The sequence below is a fragment of the Anser cygnoides genome, chromosome 1 (assembly GCF_040182565.1).
Source record: "Anser cygnoides isolate HZ-2024a breed goose chromosome 1, Taihu_goose_T2T_genome, whole genome shotgun sequence".
NCBI lineage: Eukaryota > Metazoa > Chordata > Aves > Anseriformes > Anatidae > Anser > Anser cygnoides.
This window is the reverse complement of record NC_089873.1, coordinates 46,727,857-46,747,083: the sequence shown is the minus strand read 5'-3', so window position 1 is coordinate 46,747,083 and position 19,227 is coordinate 46,727,857. Positions and strand designations below refer to the sequence as shown.

The 19,227-nt window shown below is 34.0% G+C and overlaps 1 protein-coding gene across 7 annotated transcripts in view; it reads right to left on the bottom strand.

Moving 5' to 3' along the window:
• ANKS1B (ankyrin repeat and sterile alpha motif domain containing 1B) overlaps positions 1-19,227 on the bottom strand; it is a 441,289-nt gene that overhangs the window by 244,748 nt on the left and 177,314 nt on the right. The window lies entirely within an intron of this gene.

Genomic DNA, 19,227 nt, shown 5'->3' with positions numbered 1-19,227 from the left:
TGAAGCATTAAAATGTTTTGGATTAATTTCTGTAATCGATACATGCAAAAATTATGGAAGCCATTCTCTTAAAGGCTGGACCAGATGATCTTAGAGGTCTTCTCCAACCTAAATGATTCTGTGATTCTATGATTCTTACCAACTTCGCAGGAAGTTTTACATCGGTAAGATGTAATGGATAAGTTTTTGAGCTTCTTGAGCTGAATGACCCAGCTGATGTCCCAAAGAACAGAGCATATGTTTTGTAAAATCATTGCAATCTAAACACTAGTACAGTTGTAACAAATCAAGGTGGTCATAGTACACCCCTGGCACCACCTTTGATTTTGCTGATGGGGTTCTGGTGACATCTCAGAAAAAAAATCCAGTAATCTATACTTTCTAAATATGTAATAATAATGGAATAAAGAATATAAATTGTAGCATTAATATTACCTCCCCCATAGTAATTTAAGAATACTATTTACAGTAAAGTTAGTTTTAATTTTAGCAGTCATCCTCCACCATAGTCTTCCTAGATAATCTGGTTTTCATTTAAACAAATGAATATCATTTGACAAAGAAATCAAGGTAATTGGGATATTCTAAGTTAGAAGGACAACACAAACAAATAAAGAGTTGAAATGGGTTAGTTCATAGCCAAGAGCTCAATATTAAGCATATTCCATTGAATTTGAAAAATAGCAGATGAGTGGTCATTCCTTGTCTTTTACAAAGTGATGGCCTCCATTTAAACAACAGAAGACCAGTGATAAAAATGTTAGGACAACAGTGATTAATGTCCAGCAACTAAATCTTAGAATAAGTTACTTTCAGTACATCAGATATAGAAAAATAAACTTAATCATAGCAATGAGGCAAATATGAAAGTAAATACTGAAGCTGCTAAACGTTCTTCTTTACGTAGTTTAGTTTAAATGTAAAATTGTAGGACTTGGCATTTAACTCAGTGATATGCCTACAATACTGTTTTTCTGTATAATTTCTACTAATAAATCTGACAATAAATATGTCATCTATTACAGGGGCTATATATTTTTATACTTAACGTAGACGTGAGTTTATGTCTCTGCAAATAGAAAACAATTTTTAGTTTTCTGCTGTGTCATAGGTTAGCACACAGTCAAACATTCCTGTACCGTTGAATACATGCCCTTCCAACTATCTTCATTTGATGTAAATGCTCACGAATTCTGGATCCATATTTCAGCTTTTAAGAGAAATAAAAATTACTATGTATTTATGTATTTACTTATTTATTTATTTAAAAATATTGATGCTGTGAGAACATCAGCTTTGGCTGCCTTACAGAATGAATTCTAGTCATCTCCATATTTTTTTTTTAGTTTAGGTTTTCCTCCAGTCTTTCACTGCATGCTCTAAAAAAAAAAAAAAAAGAAAAAAAGAAAGAAAAAAAAACCTAAAACAAACAAACAACAAAACAACAACAAAAAAAAACAGGAACCCAGGAACTATCTTCTCATAACAGCACCTTTGTTTCCCAAAATCAAACTTAAAGTCTTACATTGCTTGCTTTCACAGTGCTGTACACAGAAAAGGATGCAATAATACACCTTTCGAAATGCACAGAAATTAATAATTAGAAGCACAGACATTCATTCAACTGCTTTGATCCAAATATCATGAACACATTTTAACTACCCCTATCAGGCAGCTACCTCTGAAGAACACAATGGAAACTATTCATCAGACTATGAGCAACATTACGTGTTTTTTTGTTTGTTTGTGTTTTTGTTGTGTTTTTTTTTTTCCATAGAAATTAAACAATTTACTTCCCTTGCTTACTATTTTAAATAGACAAACTATTATGATCTATATGGGTGAAACTGTAATCAGCTTCTGAATGATGCATGAGCAAGGAGAAAAATAGGATCAGTCACAGCTGAAGTCCTTTCACTCTTGTTTATTTTTCATCAAACATTAAAGTTCTATGTTGGAAATCCTAGGAAAACAGAGCATGTCTATGTAGAGGCATGCACAAGCATTTGCTTAACTTAGAAGAATCTTCCTCTGCATAGAGTTTATAGATACTTTAATTATGAAAATAGTTAATTTTTTTTTCAATGTAAGTCACATTTGACAAAGTGTGCCATTTATTATACGAATTAGTTTTGATTATTTCACTGATAACACCAAACTAAATCAGTATGTTTCTGCTGTTTAATCAACTAAGCATTACTTGAATTGACTCACAGTTGGCATAAAACACATTTCAAATGTTAGATAACAAAATATTACGCAAATTATGAAGGAAAAAAAAGTCCAGTGGTAACCCACAATTGTGTACTTTAGACAGCAAAACAATTTACACTGATGAGTCTATTGCAATGTTAAGGAATTTGAAGAAGGTTTATATTAAATTGTTATCTCAAACTGACTCAGATATTTCAAACCCAATAATAAATCCTTTGATTAAGAATATTTTTTTGGAAACTAATACTTACATCAATAGACTACAAGAACTGCTTACACTGAAGGAAATGTCTCTGAAATTAAATTAACAATGACAGTTGTTTCATAAGGGCATGATGTTTTACTGATAGTTCCCTGAAGAAAGCTCAGTTTCATGATAATGTAGCAAAAATAGGTCAAAACTTGAAAGATGAGGATATAATATTCAAGTTTTTAATGCAGGGAAAGATCAAATTTCCACCTGCAATTTTTGTGTTCATTTAATCTTCCCTGTAATAAATTACAGTACAATTGGCAGTGATTACAGTACATTGCAATTTTCTTTTTAAAGATGCAAAAAAAAGCTTCATGAACACAGCAACATTTTGAGTATCAATTTAAATTCCTTGGAGTGAATTTTTGCCATCTGGGAAATGCTTCACACTTAACTTATTTTCAGTAACTCTTTGCAAAATATCAGAGCAGCACAGTTTTCACCAAATCTTTCTTTATAACAAATCTATAATTCCAATATGCTATCTAATTAAAAAAATGCAGAATCACGCTTAAACCATAATTGGTATAACTTTTGTGTCTGTTTTGCTTATTCAGGTTTTGAAGCTTACAACAGCTTTAGTAAATACCTCATCTGAAAGGTACACTTCTATTGTTAACAACACTTTTCAAGGCAGCCTGCACATTTACTGTGCATTTCCAGTTCCAATCTGGTTCCAGACAGAAGTTCAAACTCACTAAAAGATAATCCCATAAGAAACTATCCTACATACTTTCATTTCCCAAATATTACGGCAAATACCATTAAATATTGCAAACACCTTTCACATTTTGGATAAGCATCTTCTATCCTATTACTCTTTCCCAAACATGGTATTCTAAAGTATGTAGCAACACATCCATTTTATTCATTCCAGAAACCTGGATGCTCAGAAAAGCATGTTAGATTAATTTTCCTATGTTTAAGATGTTTATTTTCAGTTGCACTTTAGCTTTTATACCGTCAGTCAAAAATCATTGCTAGTTTATGCAGACAAAAATTCCAGTGATAGGTCATTAAAAGGAAATGCATCTTCCCAACCTCAAACTAGGAAGGTACTGTGATATTTATACTAAATCTGGGAAGTCTGAGAATAGAAAGGTGGCAAAATAAATAGCTTCAAAGATACACTTTGGCTACTGATGAAACCCTTTTGGTATCCTGGACAATACTAGAACTGTCTCCAGTATGATCCAGAGGTCCCCTCCTTAGTGATACCATGTCCTGCCTTCACTTTTTATGAAATCTCCTTATAAATCTCCTTATAATCCTTACTAATATAGGAAGACATAATTGATCCTGAAGGCCTCCGCAGTAGAGAAGATAATTCAATGCAATGATCTTATAATATTTCAAAAATCATAATTTTACAGAAAATGGGTAATAAAATATTCTGAAAACTAGATAGTGGCAATGTGACTAGCTGTGATGGTCTAAACTAAATGTCTCTTTCAAACACAACATAATTTTTCATTTTCTATTTATATACTGCTCTGAATCTACACAGGGCAGACTGCATACTGTTCCTGATCTTCTGTGCATGTGTGAAAGCCTGCCATAAGACCTTGCACCAGCTAGCAAGACAGCTGTTCAAGAACAGCAGACAGCAACTCTCCCTGAAAAATTTTCATGCTAGGGACTGAAGAAATAAACCAATCCTGTTTTCTTTTGGCACATTATACATTATATATATGAGAATACCAGGCAAGGAGATAATAGCCTCTATTAAGTCTCAAAGGAAATAGAGTACGTTTTTCCAGCACCTTCATGCTTATCTAATAACCACTTATCCAGCAGGATTCACAGAAACTTCTTCATTGGCATAATGTGCAATGAACAACAGACCCTCTTTTTCTTCTTTCCTAGAGTAGATTCTACCCAACCGACACAGATCATCTTTAATGCACCTCGTTCAGAAGAGATTGTGACTCTCTGCCCCAATTTAGCCCATAATGTTTTCTGAGTCCTAAGTGCTAAACTTAAAATTAGGAATTTCATATTATTCTGGTTTTAAACGTGTATTTTTCCCAAGCAGAGATTGACTTCACGAGGAAACCACAGAGAATGAGTTATTTCATCTATGGGTAGAAATAATTTTGCTTCTGGCATACACTTCAAAGCAATTTTTAGAATCTGAAACAGAAATAAGTGATGTACTGTGCTAAAATGCCCCAATTTGATCTTTAGCCCTAAAAACACAGGAAGCATGCAGATTTAAATGCTTTTTTAAAGCACAGAATAATCCCAAGTACTGTCAGTTAAGTGTGCCAATGCAATTCAAATCTGTTTTAAATCACTGTTCTGACCTATCATGCACATATTCTAGTTTAGAATTATAGATTTAGTTCAGAATGATATCCCACTGGTTTTGAACTAATGTATTTGCCTCTGGTGTTATTAGAAAGAAAAAGGTCTTCCATGCTGGTAATTTTTAATGTGTTGGAGTCTGATTATATCTAAAATCTGCTAAACTTGGTATGAATATTTCCACTATTACCAATAAGCTTTAGATCAGGCCCCTAGAGAATTTTAACTGGTAATCTGCTTTCTGAACACATTTCTTACTGAATTGAAAAGAAAGATTTTCACTATCAAGTATTCTATTACATCTTCTGAAGATAATTATAACCATAGACATCTTACCAAATATTTTATTTTTCAAAATATATTTGCAAATTTGGGTCTACACAGTGAATTCAAAGAATTACATAGTCTAGGTAACTACTGAAAGGTTTCTCAATAGTTAGCATGGATTCGCCAGTGTAAGTCATGCCAACCAACCCAATAAGCATCTATAATGAAATCACCAGCCAGATGGATGAGGGGAGAGCAGTAGATGTTGTCTTCCTGGACTCAGTAAGGCCTTTGACACTGTTCCCGAAAAGATTCTCATAGAGAAGCTGTTCAGGTATGGGCTGGATGAGCAGACAGTGAGGTGGATCAAGAACTGTCTGGATGGCAGGCCCAAAGGGTAGTGGTCAGTGGTGCAATGTCTATTTGGAGGCCAGTAATGAATGGAATACCTCAGGGGTCAATACTGAATCTAGACCCATTTAACACATTCATTAACGATCTGGACAATAGAGTAGAGTGCACCCTCAGTAAATTCACAGACCACATGAAACTGGGGGGAGTGGAGGCCTCGCCAGAGGGCTGTGCTGCCATCTACAGGGACCTCAACAGACAGGAGAAGTGGGCTGACAAGAATCTCATGAAGTTCAGCAAGGAGAAGCGATGGGGAGGAACAACCCCAGGCACCGGGATATGGTGGGGGTCACCCAGATGGAAAGCAACTCTGGAGAAAAGGACCTAAGAGTCCTGGTGGACACCAAGTAGAACAGGAGTCAGCAATGTGCCCCTGCAACTAGTAAGGCTAATGGTATTCTTGGCTACATTAGGCAAAGTATTGCCAGCAGGTCAAGAGAGGCGATCTACTCAGCATTGGTGAGGCTCCACACCTGAACTACCATGTCCAGTTCTGTGATTCTGTGCTTCTGAAAAGAATGGATTAAACTAGAGAACATATGAAACTACAAGACCAGGAGCATGGGGTATTCAACTGGTGATGTGGAAAACAGAGGCTTAAATTTCTGCTCGGCCTGTGTACTTGAAAGTAGGATTTTATACCATAGATAAATATCCTAACTACTGAGCTGCTGATTATTTGCTTTATCTTTCTTCTCTTCTCTTATTTTGACCTACTTCATTCTTCTTCTTTTCTCACATGGTTTTGACAGGCAACAGTATTCCTGAGTGGGAATAAAAAATACTTTTAAATTTCGCACCAGATGTTAGTATAATCATATCACTGACATTTACTTAAGACAACCACTGGACCTACTGCCATATGTTTAGTTTATTTCAGGCTTACATCACAAGTTTTCATGGACTAAATGACGGGTATAATGACTGCTAAGGAACAAATTTCTCTTAGATGAACATTTATTTGATCAGAAACACAAAAATATTTTTTTTTCTGTATCAACACTGTCATTATCCTTGGATTATCAGATGTAGGACTAGAAAGACTAATAGATGTACAATATAGTTAATGTTCTTTTACTGTTTTCCATATTTTTTCTTAATACTATTTTTTAATTACAGTACTTGGCAATTATTTTTTTCAGTTTAATTTGCTTACAGATAAGATGCTAAATGTACAAGATGTTTTCTGTGTTGATGAAGTGGAGCTTATTTATATACAGATTGATGGATGTATTTTCATTGGTTGAAATTACTGTAGTTGAGTATCAATATGTGAATATGGTTTTCAGCAGCAAAAGGGGTCTTCGTGGTTGTGACACAAAAGAAAAGATAGGAAGGAAAGCTCATAAAATAAGCAAGTTTGCTTATAAGTCCTAACAAGAGTGCATATAGCTCCCAGAAAAGGAAATAAACTCCCATTAGGAAAACATAACACAATATGTATCTATAATGAGAAGTTATAATATGATTCAAGGACTAATCACCTGTGATTATTTAAATAACAGAAAGTGAATAAAGGAAACAACTATATTATACTTTCTAATTGTGTTGATTACTTATGTAGTGCAACCCAATGTCACCCATGGAGTAATAAAGGAAGTGTAGTCTAGACCAGAATACATGACATTATAAAACTTAAAGAGATGTCATTTAAAAAACTAAAAATCTAAAATATGCATTAAGTATGTATACTTGATCAAGATTTCAGGTAACCACTGTCATATGATATTCTTGCTTGGATATTGTATATACTACATTTTTTGATAGTGGTTTGCTTTCACTGCTAGAGAAAAAAAAAATTCCCCATGGCTACAGTTGCTATAGGGATGTACCAGTTGCTGCTATACTGTGGAAGAATGTTTTTGAGGGAAAGAATATGTAACAGTTCAGAATTTCCTGAAATCATGTTTGATTATTTCCTGAAATAAGCGTGTCTGATTATGACACTTGATTGGAACTCAAAAAAGGTCTTTTCAAAAATTTTTCTTAAAAAATTATGCAAGGCACTTAGCCCCTTGGTGCTGCTTACCTTATCTTAAATGAGATTAGGTGATATTCCTGCACCATTTTCACAGTTTAGATACATGGTATTGAGAAACAAGTCACTTGATCATCAGTGCTCTTATAGTAACTCCATAGTAACTCTTATAGGCCATGAGTATATTCTTAGCGCTCCTATATGGGTGGTAAGGAACAGTAGGAGATAGCTCTATCCCACTGTAAAGTAGATTAATTTAACATTTTTTGTAGCATGAAGATTCAACAGATCAGGCTAGGACTAGTTAACTTCTCAAGCCACAAAAACACAACTCATGCATAAATTCAGTGAGTACTTCTGAGTAAATAACACACTGTCCAAAGTAAGCTTCTCCTCACAACACATACATGCATATCTAGGCAGATCAGGGCTACTCTAAGTTCCACAGACTTGCAATAATATCGTTGGTTTTTTTGTTTTATGTATTTATTTATTTATTTACCTGGGGGATTTATTAGAGTACAGTAAGCTCTGAAGGGGAGTACATCACTTAGGAAGGGAAAGCAAAGAAAAGAAAAACTTGAATAAAAAAATCAAACATAGTGGGCGCAAGAAAATGCAACTAAGTTGAATTTAAACTAAACTAGATTTTAATTAGAGTGGTACTATAAATGCTGCAATGATTTTTTTTTTTTTTTTGTACTTGTTTGGGTTTTCACATATAGCTTGAGGTTCTGCATGGAGTTTTTCTCTTCACAAATTAAGATCCTGAATGCAGTTGTGCAAAGACATACTTCTCTACACATAAAGTCAAGCCACTTAAAGCCTGACTGATCTTAGGATCATGGATCTTATTATCAAAGCTACAAGTCATTAAGTGCATTTAAAAAAAATAAATAAATACTGCAGCTAGCATTACAAATGTCAATAACAGTAACAAGCTCCTTGGTAAGATTACGCAGAACTCTGTGTTTGATTTGTTTGATAACACTGGAGATGTGTACTAGTGCCAATATGGATGCTGGGGAGGGAGGACTACAGAGAATCCTGCCAGAGATACATATGGTCACTAACATTCTTTTTAAAATATCTTTTAAAAATAACATCCTTGGGAGATGGATAATATTCTTCTTTATGATTTGTACAAGATGGACCTAGAGGTTTTTCTTAATAGCATACTTCATCATGATAAATACAAAGAAATAAAATACATAAATAATGCCTCTACAGAGTATGTGCTCAGTGCTTTCATTTTTGTAAATTTACAAACAGTAAATAACCACTAATAAGCTCTACACAAATGTAGAAGTCTAATAAGCAAACATCAACAAAAGTGGGAATAAGACTTTTCTTTCAAATGATTTAACAAAGGACTTTTCCCGATATGAGAAAAATATCTCTAACTAGAAGAAAAAAGAAAAAAAGAAAAAAAAAAGCTATGATCCAGAAGAAAATTATTCTATGTTGCAGGAATTAAGAATTTTAATTCTATGAATTACAAATCTTAGTTCTATGAATGGTGCAGCTGACATGCAGAAAACTGCTATCAGCTGGTGTCATAGTCTTTCAGCTCCAGGACACACAAATGAAAGCTATATAACATCAGCAGTGGACTAAATTTTCAGCTTTCGTGATTTTAAGTGATTGGAATTAAAAGGGACAAATGCCTTATGGGGACTAGATGCTTAGTTAAATGTGGAACTCCTTGCAATAACTTCTTGTGGATGCAAAAATTATGCATTGGTTCAAAGGAGAGTGGAAAAATCCACAGAACATAAATCTGCTAAGGGTACTTACTACGTAGGAAACATCTACTGCTTATGAGGCCATTGGTCTGCAAATAGTTGAAGGGTGTAACAACACTGTGAAGAAGTGTCACTATGAATTTTTTTTTCAATTACGTGTTTCCCAAGGCATTCGTATTTGGTTATTGTCAAACATAATACAGGATAGATAAAACTTTACTGTTACACAGGCCAATATTTATAATGCTTTTATTTTATGTCTTTTTGGTTTTATTAAACTTATGAGAATTTATTCAATTGGGTCTCAAGCAGTTTTCATAGATTTTTCAGAGTACAGCTTTGTATCTTCCCCAGACTTCACCATCTATCCCTATCTTCCTCATCTGAACAAGTCAAAACTCTCAGAGAACAGCACCCTCTGTGTACTTCTAAGAAGAAAACAAGTCTCTTACTATGTAACAATTAGAAATAAATAAATAACCACTTTGAATTAATACAACTCTACAATTAGAACTACACTATGACTTGAAATACAACATGAACATTCATAAACAGAACTTACATGACCAAGTCCATAATTTATAGTAGTTTATGTATTTTCAAATACACCCCTTGATAACTTTAATTTGCAAGACATGATGTGATTAGCTTACAAGTTATGACCCCTCAGATTCTTTTCTAAAAAGTTACCGTCCAGGCCACAATTTTTATCCTGAATTTATGCAATTATTTATTTCTACCAAAGCTTAGAAAGCTACACTTCACCTGAGAGTGAGGCATATTTTTAAAATTTTTCAAATTTTTCAGTATGTTTTTGAATTTGAAAACAAACAAACAAAAAAACCTAGATGAAAATATTTCACCCAGGTTTACAGAAAGATCTATTCATTCAGTCTGAAATCAGTCAGAAGTGGCTCTGATTTATCAACCAGTTTCTGCCAAAAATTGATTTTCGATGCTTCATTCAAAATTCTGGAATGCATGGTGTCATCTCCACATAAAAGCATAGTAGCTATTCCAGAATGAGGGCAATCTGGATTCAATTTTATCTTTCATTAAATGACATCAAACTTTCATTTTCTGTAACGATGCTGCCAACTGCATAATACTCTCATATGTGTCTCTTTTACATATTCAACTAGAACTGGTTATAAAATACATAGTTAATTAGTTAATGAGTGAGACTGTCTCTACCCTATCTGTTGGATATTCACCAAGGGTATAGAAGGCTTGTTTTCCCACTAAAATAAAACAACAATATTGTTTTTGTTGTAAAAAAACATAAAAAGTGAGATTTATTACAGCAAATAATAGTAGCATTACAACTGGATAGCAAGGAAGGAAAAGCAGAAAATGATGCATAGAATCATAGAATCATTTATGTTGGAAAAGACCTCCAAGATCATCAAGTACAACCGTCAACCTAGCACTGTCAAGTACACCACTAAACCATGTCCCTAAGCTCCGCATATACCCATCTTTTGAAGACCTTCATGGATGGTGACTCAGCTACTTCCCTGGGTAGTCTGCTCAAATGCTTCACTACCCTTTCAGTGACATTTTTTTCCTAATATCAAACCTAGACCTCCCTGGCACAACTTGAGGCCATTTCCTCTTGTTCTATCACTTGTAGTTTGGGAGAAGAGAACGATCACTACCCTGCTACAATCTCCTTTGAGGTAGTTATAGAGAGCAATGAAATCTCCCCTAAGCCTTCTTTTCTGTAGGCTAAATAACCTCAGTTCCCTCAATTTCTCCTCATAAGACTTGTTTTATAGACCCTTCAGCAGTTTTGTTGCCTTTCTTTGGACACACTCCAGCACCTCAATGCCCTTCTTGTAGTGAGGGGCCGAAAACTGAACACAGTATTCAAGGTGCAGCCTCACCAGAGCTGAATACAGGGGGACAATCACCTGCCTAGTCCTGCTGGCCTTGCTATTTCTGATACAAGCCAGGATGCTGTTGGCCTTCTTGGCCACCTGAGCACACTGCTGGCTCATATTCAGTCAGCTATTGACCAATACCCCCAGGTGCCTTTCCACCAGGCAGCTTTCCAGCCACTCTTCCCCCAGCTTGTAGCGTTGCATGAGGTTGTTGTGTCCCAGTTGTAAGACCCAGCACTTGGCCTTGTTGAACATCATACAGTTGCCCTCGGTCCATTGGTCCAGCCAATCCGGATCCCTCGGTAGACCCTTCTTACCCTCAAGAAGATGAACTCTCCCACCCAACTTGGTGTCATCTGCATGACACCAATGAGGGTACTTAAATTAGTAGCTTAACTTTTTTTATCCTTGAAAGGCACTCAACAGACACAATAGAACGTGTTTTATTTACAATGTAAAGTAACGCTTTTAGCATACTTTTCAGATTAAAATCTTAAATTCATTAAACTATTACCATGTATCTCCCCTCTTGCATCATATCAAAAATTACGTATAAGCAGTTGCATACAGACCTGAAATTCCTCTCAAATTGCACTAGAACGTAATCAAGTTACACCAATGAAAAGACTAGAATTTAACTTCTTTTTCTGATTACTGAACCAGCTCCACTTATAGGTAATACATAGAAAAGTTCACTATTATCTACATTTCATGTATGCAACAAACTCAAAAGGAACAAAATTTATAGAGAGTGCTACAGATTTTTAGAACAATTAGTTTGTTATCATCTAAACCAAATGAATAGGTTGCTGCTGAAAAACAAACCAGATTAAGAGTAACAACTAAAATGCAAATTTGCTCCAAACTTTCCACCTAGCAGACATCTACATGTCTTAACATTAAAAATACTTTTGATAGATATTGATAATCAACTTTAAAATTCTGATTATGTTTGAATTAAATTGAGTTGTGTGAGACTTGTACATTTTACTTTTAGCTGTTTCTGTTTCATACCAAAATATTAAATTCAGAAACGTATAATTGAGTTACACACACAGTAAGAAAGAGAAACAGAAATTGTCTTTCACTTCAGAATGGACTTAGAAGAAGAGAAAACAAATAAAAGCTTTACCTTACTGGTTGGTATACAATACAGTAATACAGATAAACCTTTGTTATTATTATTATTATTATTATTATCTTAACTGCAACTCACTACGTATGCTCAGAGGACTAAAAATTATTATTTTTTTTTAAAGGCACTTTTTTTTTTTTTCCGGTTCCTTCCATTCTAATCATCTCATATAGGCCTCAGAAATACAGCTGTTGAACAGAAAACTTTCTATAAGTTAGAAACATTCTGGAAGGGAGAAGAAGAAGCTCCAAAAGAGCTCTTTAAAACTTTTTTTATAGGTTTACTGTTGTAATATTCAATGTTCTTTCAGAAAAAAAAATAAATTATAGTATGATGAACCACTGCTACATTTCTGTTCTATCATCTTACAAAGAAAAGGGGATGTGTACAACTCAATGCTATGTAACATATTTTTAATAGCGCAAATAGACATGTAGCCAAGCAAGCATATATTACTTTATGATTTTACTTTAAGGGAAAAACAGAGTCAAAGAAGTGACCTGAAACCACCTGTTCCGAGGGATCCTGAGGGAAATATTCCCCCATTTTAAGACAGTCTCTAAGAAATTCTCATTTCCAGCATCATCACAGCATTGCTGTATTTCCTACCTCCCTGTTTGCCAGATTGATGCCCAAGAACTTAGGTTTCCAAAATTAGTAACCGCATTCCACTTATTATATGGTGTTTGTTTCCCTTATTGTCAACATTTAATTGCTAATTAGCCTTATTCAGAGAAAGCAAATATGGGGGAAAGGAACAAATCCTCTAAAGAACAGTAATTTGAATAAAAGACAGATACACATTGCTCCATACATGCTTATCCACATGAGGTCAGATGGTTTAGAAGTTGATTTGAATAGAGATAAACAGTTCATGTCACTTCTTATTTTATTAACACATCCAATGCTATTTCTGACAGCAGGACTTAGAGGTCCCGTCTGCAGTTTTTTTCCTTCAATATGCCTTCTTCAAATTCTTTTATTTTCATATTAGTTTAGTACCAACTTAGTGATCAGAATATCCACATAGTTAGTGACATAGAAGATAGTATGTTTGGAAAGCAGCTTCAAACTAACATTGGCTAAGAGGGTTTAGTCTAGAAAATTCATTTAAGCCTGAGAAAAGACTGAAAGATAACAGTGTATTGTAATTACTGAAGAGCTCGATAACACAATAATGAAATTAGATTGGAAAAACTTAACTTTCTCCAGCAAGACTATTTTGAAGTTCAGGTGGGATGGAATTTAGGTCAGTTAGAATTGTATCTAAATTTTCATGCAATCACTAGTACAAAAGATCAGTTTCTTGCAAAAAGACATGTTGTTTTTGGATGGAATCACAGGAGTCAGCTTCATCTACAGCTTTCCAGGTACCACTGCTATCGGATTTTTGGACATTATACACTCTGTGGTGAACACATTCCTTGTAACACTGAGCTATAATTGCAATGAACTTTGTAAAGCAAGTTATTATGACAAATAAACTTGACAAATTTTGACAAATTATGACAACTTGACAAATAAAAGTTTATAGTATTAATTAACCCTACATTTCTCTATTCCCATGGAATAGACTGTATCTTTGCCTTGTATAACTGTGCAAAGAAGATGCTGGAATTAGAAGCAGCAAAAAGAAGGGCAACATAAGGAGACTGTAACAGGCTACATATGCTGGACAGCTTTAGGGGGACATAAAAGAAATGGTTTGAGACAGTACCAAGTACAATTCCAAGTAGCAGTTCCTGGAATAGCTCTATTACTTCACACTAATTGCACTCAGTTGAACTTGATTAAAAATTGACAGGAAGAAAAGGGATAATCTTAAAGATGAAGGCTCAAGTTACCTTGGTTTAAAGAATGTCTTAGCAGATTTTGGTGTATTGTAATCTTGTAAGCAAGAACATGATGAAGAAAATGAAAAAACACAGAGAAAAGAGGCCTTAAATTTGACCTTCTCAGGCATTTCATCTGGAGTTGTTTGTTTGTTTGTTTGTTTGAGATGCTCTCTACCTGGAAGTGTCTGTATGTAGAAGAGGGGAATGCTTTATTTACCAGCATTTGTTGACTATGTTTACTTTATTACATGGCAATATTTTCCCCTTTTTCTGTCACTGGAATACCATGAGGTTCTTTTGGTAATTACTAAGGGACTGTCAACAGACAAAGACACCTAAAATTCCCCTCTAGCAATGAAAGGTATTTTCTTTTTTCTTTGCATTCCCTTCATTTTGTATTTCACTTCTAGTAATTCCACAACTACTTATAATTGAAGAAATAATGCTTGAAGAGTATACATAGGCATCACAGTTTGATCTTATTAAATCAGATCATAATAAATGAGATATTTGAGTAGAAAACTAGCATTGATAAATACGTGACCTAGTTTAAATAGTAGCTTTGATAATGTCACAGAAAGGATCATTCCTCCAGCAGAATAAAGTTTGACTGCATCTAGGAACGAAATATAGCCAGGAATTTTAAACCAGACCTCTGAACCAAGTTTCTAATACTTCTGTCTCTTTGCAACATATCTAAATAACTACAATAATATGCTGAATATTGTGATTCTCTTGAAAAAGAAAGAACCACAAGCTTATGTTTAAGTGTAGGGCTGGTTTTGCTTCATAAATATCAGGCTTGTGAGACAAAACAACTTGATCAGAAATTTACTTTAAAGAAAGATCTGAAGATACTTCTGAAGAAACCTAATGTGTGACTCAAATAATATTTTTCCCTTGTAGAACAAAAAAAAAATCATAGTCTACATATCGAAGACTGCATTCTTGAATTGTACACTCTGGATTGTTCTAAGGAACAAGGTTGACTTCTTAGATGAATGAAGTAATGTTAATACTAGCCAGAAAACAAGATGTAAAAAGAATAAGAATTGCATTAGGGTATGACAGTGGAGACAGACTTTGTAACTAAGAAATAAACTCGGTAAGGACCTCTAGATATTACAATAAGATGAGGGAAAAACTGTATGCTCTTTTACAGATGAATGGTATGTAGAATTTACTGAAAATGTAGAGATTTTCATGAACTGAAAACACAGATTGCAATGAGATTACAGACAACAGCTTACATTTTTTGCTGCATACATGAACTTTGTAGACTATTTTCTGATCTGAAATGGAACACGAATATATGCAGAGCTGTCTTTTCAATTTCACAACGCAACTACATTAACTCCGTGAAGATGTAGGAAAGTTAATATGAGTTTAGAGAAAGATCCTTTATTCTCACTGATTAAGCAGAAATGAAAAGCAGAGTGACAACTTCAGCTGCAAATGTTGATTGCACCAAGCTGATATTACCAAGATGTCCACAATTTTGCCATCTTTGATCTTTAAGACTTAAGAGTTTCAAAAGGACTTTGGGGATGCTCTATAATAAAACATAGAGGTATAAATTAGACAGGCATCTCCCTGAAAGCCCTTACTGCCCTCTTCTGGAGTAAATGATCTTGCACATCTAGTGGTCTTCACTTTTGTTCAATGTGAGGACCATCTCACTAATAAAAATCATCACCTGATTATCAGGTCTTTATTTTTTCATTTGTGTTGTCATACAAAATGCCTGCCAAACATGCATTTAGATGATCAAGAAAATTATTAGCATTTCACCATGACAGAGGTACATGCAGTAATAACTTCCTCGTGCAATGAAATGGACTCACTTTTACTACAGAAATTTTAATGGTAGTAGCTAATATTTGCATTGACTGACCTTCAACTTGAGGTGAAATGCAACACTATAAAATCATGATCATTCAGTCTGAATTCTAGAATGCTTCTATATGGTCAATCTTCTTACCACAAATAGAGCTGTAAAAATATGTATATATATACCATGCCAAAGCTGCATTCAAAGTCCACCTTGTACATACTGGAGTAAGAAAGTTTCTGTCTACTTGCTGTGGGTTCTTCCACCCATTAAAAACGTTCAAAACAAATAACAGATTTTTCACCCTTACAATTTAAGTGCAGGCAACCTGATACTAAAGTATCTTCTGCCATTCATGCAGGCAACATACATATAGGCATTTTTGTTTACACTGCTGTTGACAAAGCCACCTGACCCACAGCTAAAGCACATAATTACCCTGGACTGTTCTCCAGCTAATTAATCAGAAAATGTTGCAATATGCTATCAGTAGGATAATATAGTGCTGTTGTAGAGTTCAGTGTTTTTCTACTTGAAAGAAACAAACTTCTTGAATACCAGGATCCCTATTTCAACTCAGGGGATGTAGGGAATAGTAAACATCAAGTAAAACTGCCATCCCCAAATCTAAAATGGAATTTTCTCTAGTTCACCAAAAGGTACAAGAGATTGATTCTTCTTTGTCAGCAAACTGTTGAGGTAGATGTAAAATGCTGAAGATTTAAGAATTAGACAGAATCGTTATTTTATTGTATTAATCTCCTGCACTCATCCTGAAGGAAACATAAAAAACCCTGAAACTGAGTAGGGAAATACTAATGCCTTATTTAGATGGTAGTTCCTGATTTAGAAATCCTGTAACAAGCATTTTGATTGTTTCAAGGAAGGCAACAGAAAACTACTAGCTGCAGTTACTATGAAAACGGCTTCCTTCTGTATGTTTTTCTTTTGTGTTCAGGCAGAAGAACCTTGAACTCAAGAAGTACGATAAAATATCTTTTTTCCTTTTACTGATGCTTTTTAAAAAATCCCAAGACACATAAATGCCTAAGAATATAATGCAATAGGAAACACTCAAATACACACAAATCCTCAATTATTGAACTAAATAATTTTTTTCAAGATGCATATCTTCCATGAATTTTCAGAACAAGTTGGCAATTCAGAGGATTATAATCAAGACATATGAAGAATTTAATTGTCACTGTAGATCTGGAAGAGGAACAAGGAACCATTCAGTGAAACAGCAGCTAGTTAAAGAGAGCAGTAGAGAACACTGTTTCTGCTACTCCTTGCTGAGCATTATTATTCAAGGTTTGGCTTTTCAAGTGAGAGACAAACCTCAGCAACCTTTCTAAGAGAGACAATATTTTTCCGTTCTTTCTGGATTTTGCTATTCTCATTACAAATTAGCATCCTTCATCTCGTGCAGAAATAGAGCATCATCTATCGTTAAGGTATCAAAATGATCTTAATGGTGAGCAAAATAAAGCTTTGGTCTTTTCATTCAAACTAAGACTGTGTCTAATCTGTGATGCTACTTTTTAAATAATTTTAGGCTGTAAGCCACCTGAGAATGGGGGATTGCACTTTTACTATAATATTTCATTTACTGATGGTAAATTAATGATTTATTTATGGTAAATTGTACTCTTGACAAATTTATAAAAGATGGCCAGAACTTCAATCATTTTCCCTTTGTTATTTTTTCTTAGCTTTCTAGGCAGAGACAGAAAAGGAAATTTAGCTTCCACTCAATTCATAAATCAAATCATCCACAAATTAGAAAAATACAGTTCTAATGAGCATAAGATTACAGTTCCAGTTTCAGATCGTATGAGATGCGGTGATTACAAGTTACTGAACATAATCCATTGTATATATAACCAAACGAGACAAAATGAAAACAAATCCAGAAATTGTGAAGAAATTAAACAGAATTGTGCAACAGCAGAAATCTGGAGAAGTTCCTTATCTGACTCCAATGAAATTTCTTTCAGTTTTCTTAATTTTGTTTTTAAGGATCAGGATGTATTTAGTACCATTAAACTACCTGAAATAAAATTGTGATTACTGAAGAAAATTTACAGCAGAAACAGAACCCCCCAATTGAAAGAACCAAATGCCCCAGATACCATTCAAATTAATTATTTCCAGTTAGGCTTGAAAAGTTTTGCTAATAATCATGAAATCAGGCACATTCTTTTACTTTCAAAGATAATGTTACAGCCAGTTCAAGAAAAGAAATATGAATACTTTCTGGACATTTTAACTCTTTCTTCATAATAAAGATCATTCTTGGCTTTTTTCAAGACAGTTCTTTAACAATAAAGTTTTATTTTCCTTTAACTATGAAATTAAAATTTTTATGATCATTTAAAAGCAATAAGTTCTACAGATTTCAGAATTTTCAAACCCTACCAACCAGAAATGTACAGGATTCACACCATTTGAAGAAAAATTGTACAGAAGCTTATCAATAAGTTTGTACTAAATCTCTACATTTACATATGCTTTTTGTTTTATAGTAATCTATTTATACCTTAAATACAGTATCCCTTTAAAAGAAATAACTCTATCTGCAGGTCAGGTAAACTAGCTATCAAAGACATTTGTTTCAGTACACTAGCATTCCCAAATACTAGAGTCTTCTGCTATAGATTTAACCTAAATAAAGCAACTTCCATATGAAGTTTGAAAGGACAGAAGTAGCTAAATACATGGTTTATTAACACTTTCTTGCTCCTGAAGTTCTGTTCTGTGAAGAAGAAAAGATTTTGATCCTTTTTAAAGTGTTTTCATTATATAAATCTATATATATAGATAAAACCCTCACAGTTACAATCACACTATAATTCTATGCAATTTTTACTGTCAGAGCCAATAGACATAAGTTTTGCTTTAGTTAATCTCATTACTAATGCAGAAAAAGGAAAATGTCAGGCTACTTAGAAATCTTTGCTTCCTTTTTTTTTCTTTATATATATATATATATATTTATTGAGGTCTACATAATGATTTCTTATTCAACTTTTCCAATTTAAATTCATTTTAAATATGCTGATCACACAATGATGGAAGTAGACGAGTATCTGAATCAGTGTAATTTCCAAACATATGGTACCTAAATTCTAGGCATTTGAGATGCCATCTGAGAGATGCCAACAAGAGTTAGCAACAAGTTGCCAAACCAACAGAGTTTGGTTTATTCAAAATACAACATCCAGGAACAAGTGTATTTTAATATTATAGGTCATGTTAAATGAGACCCCTTTGTTGAGCAACATTAAAAATTCAGGAATAATTATGCATATTTATAATAAATGTATTTCACTACTGAAGACAACAGCAATTTCAGCAAAAGCCCA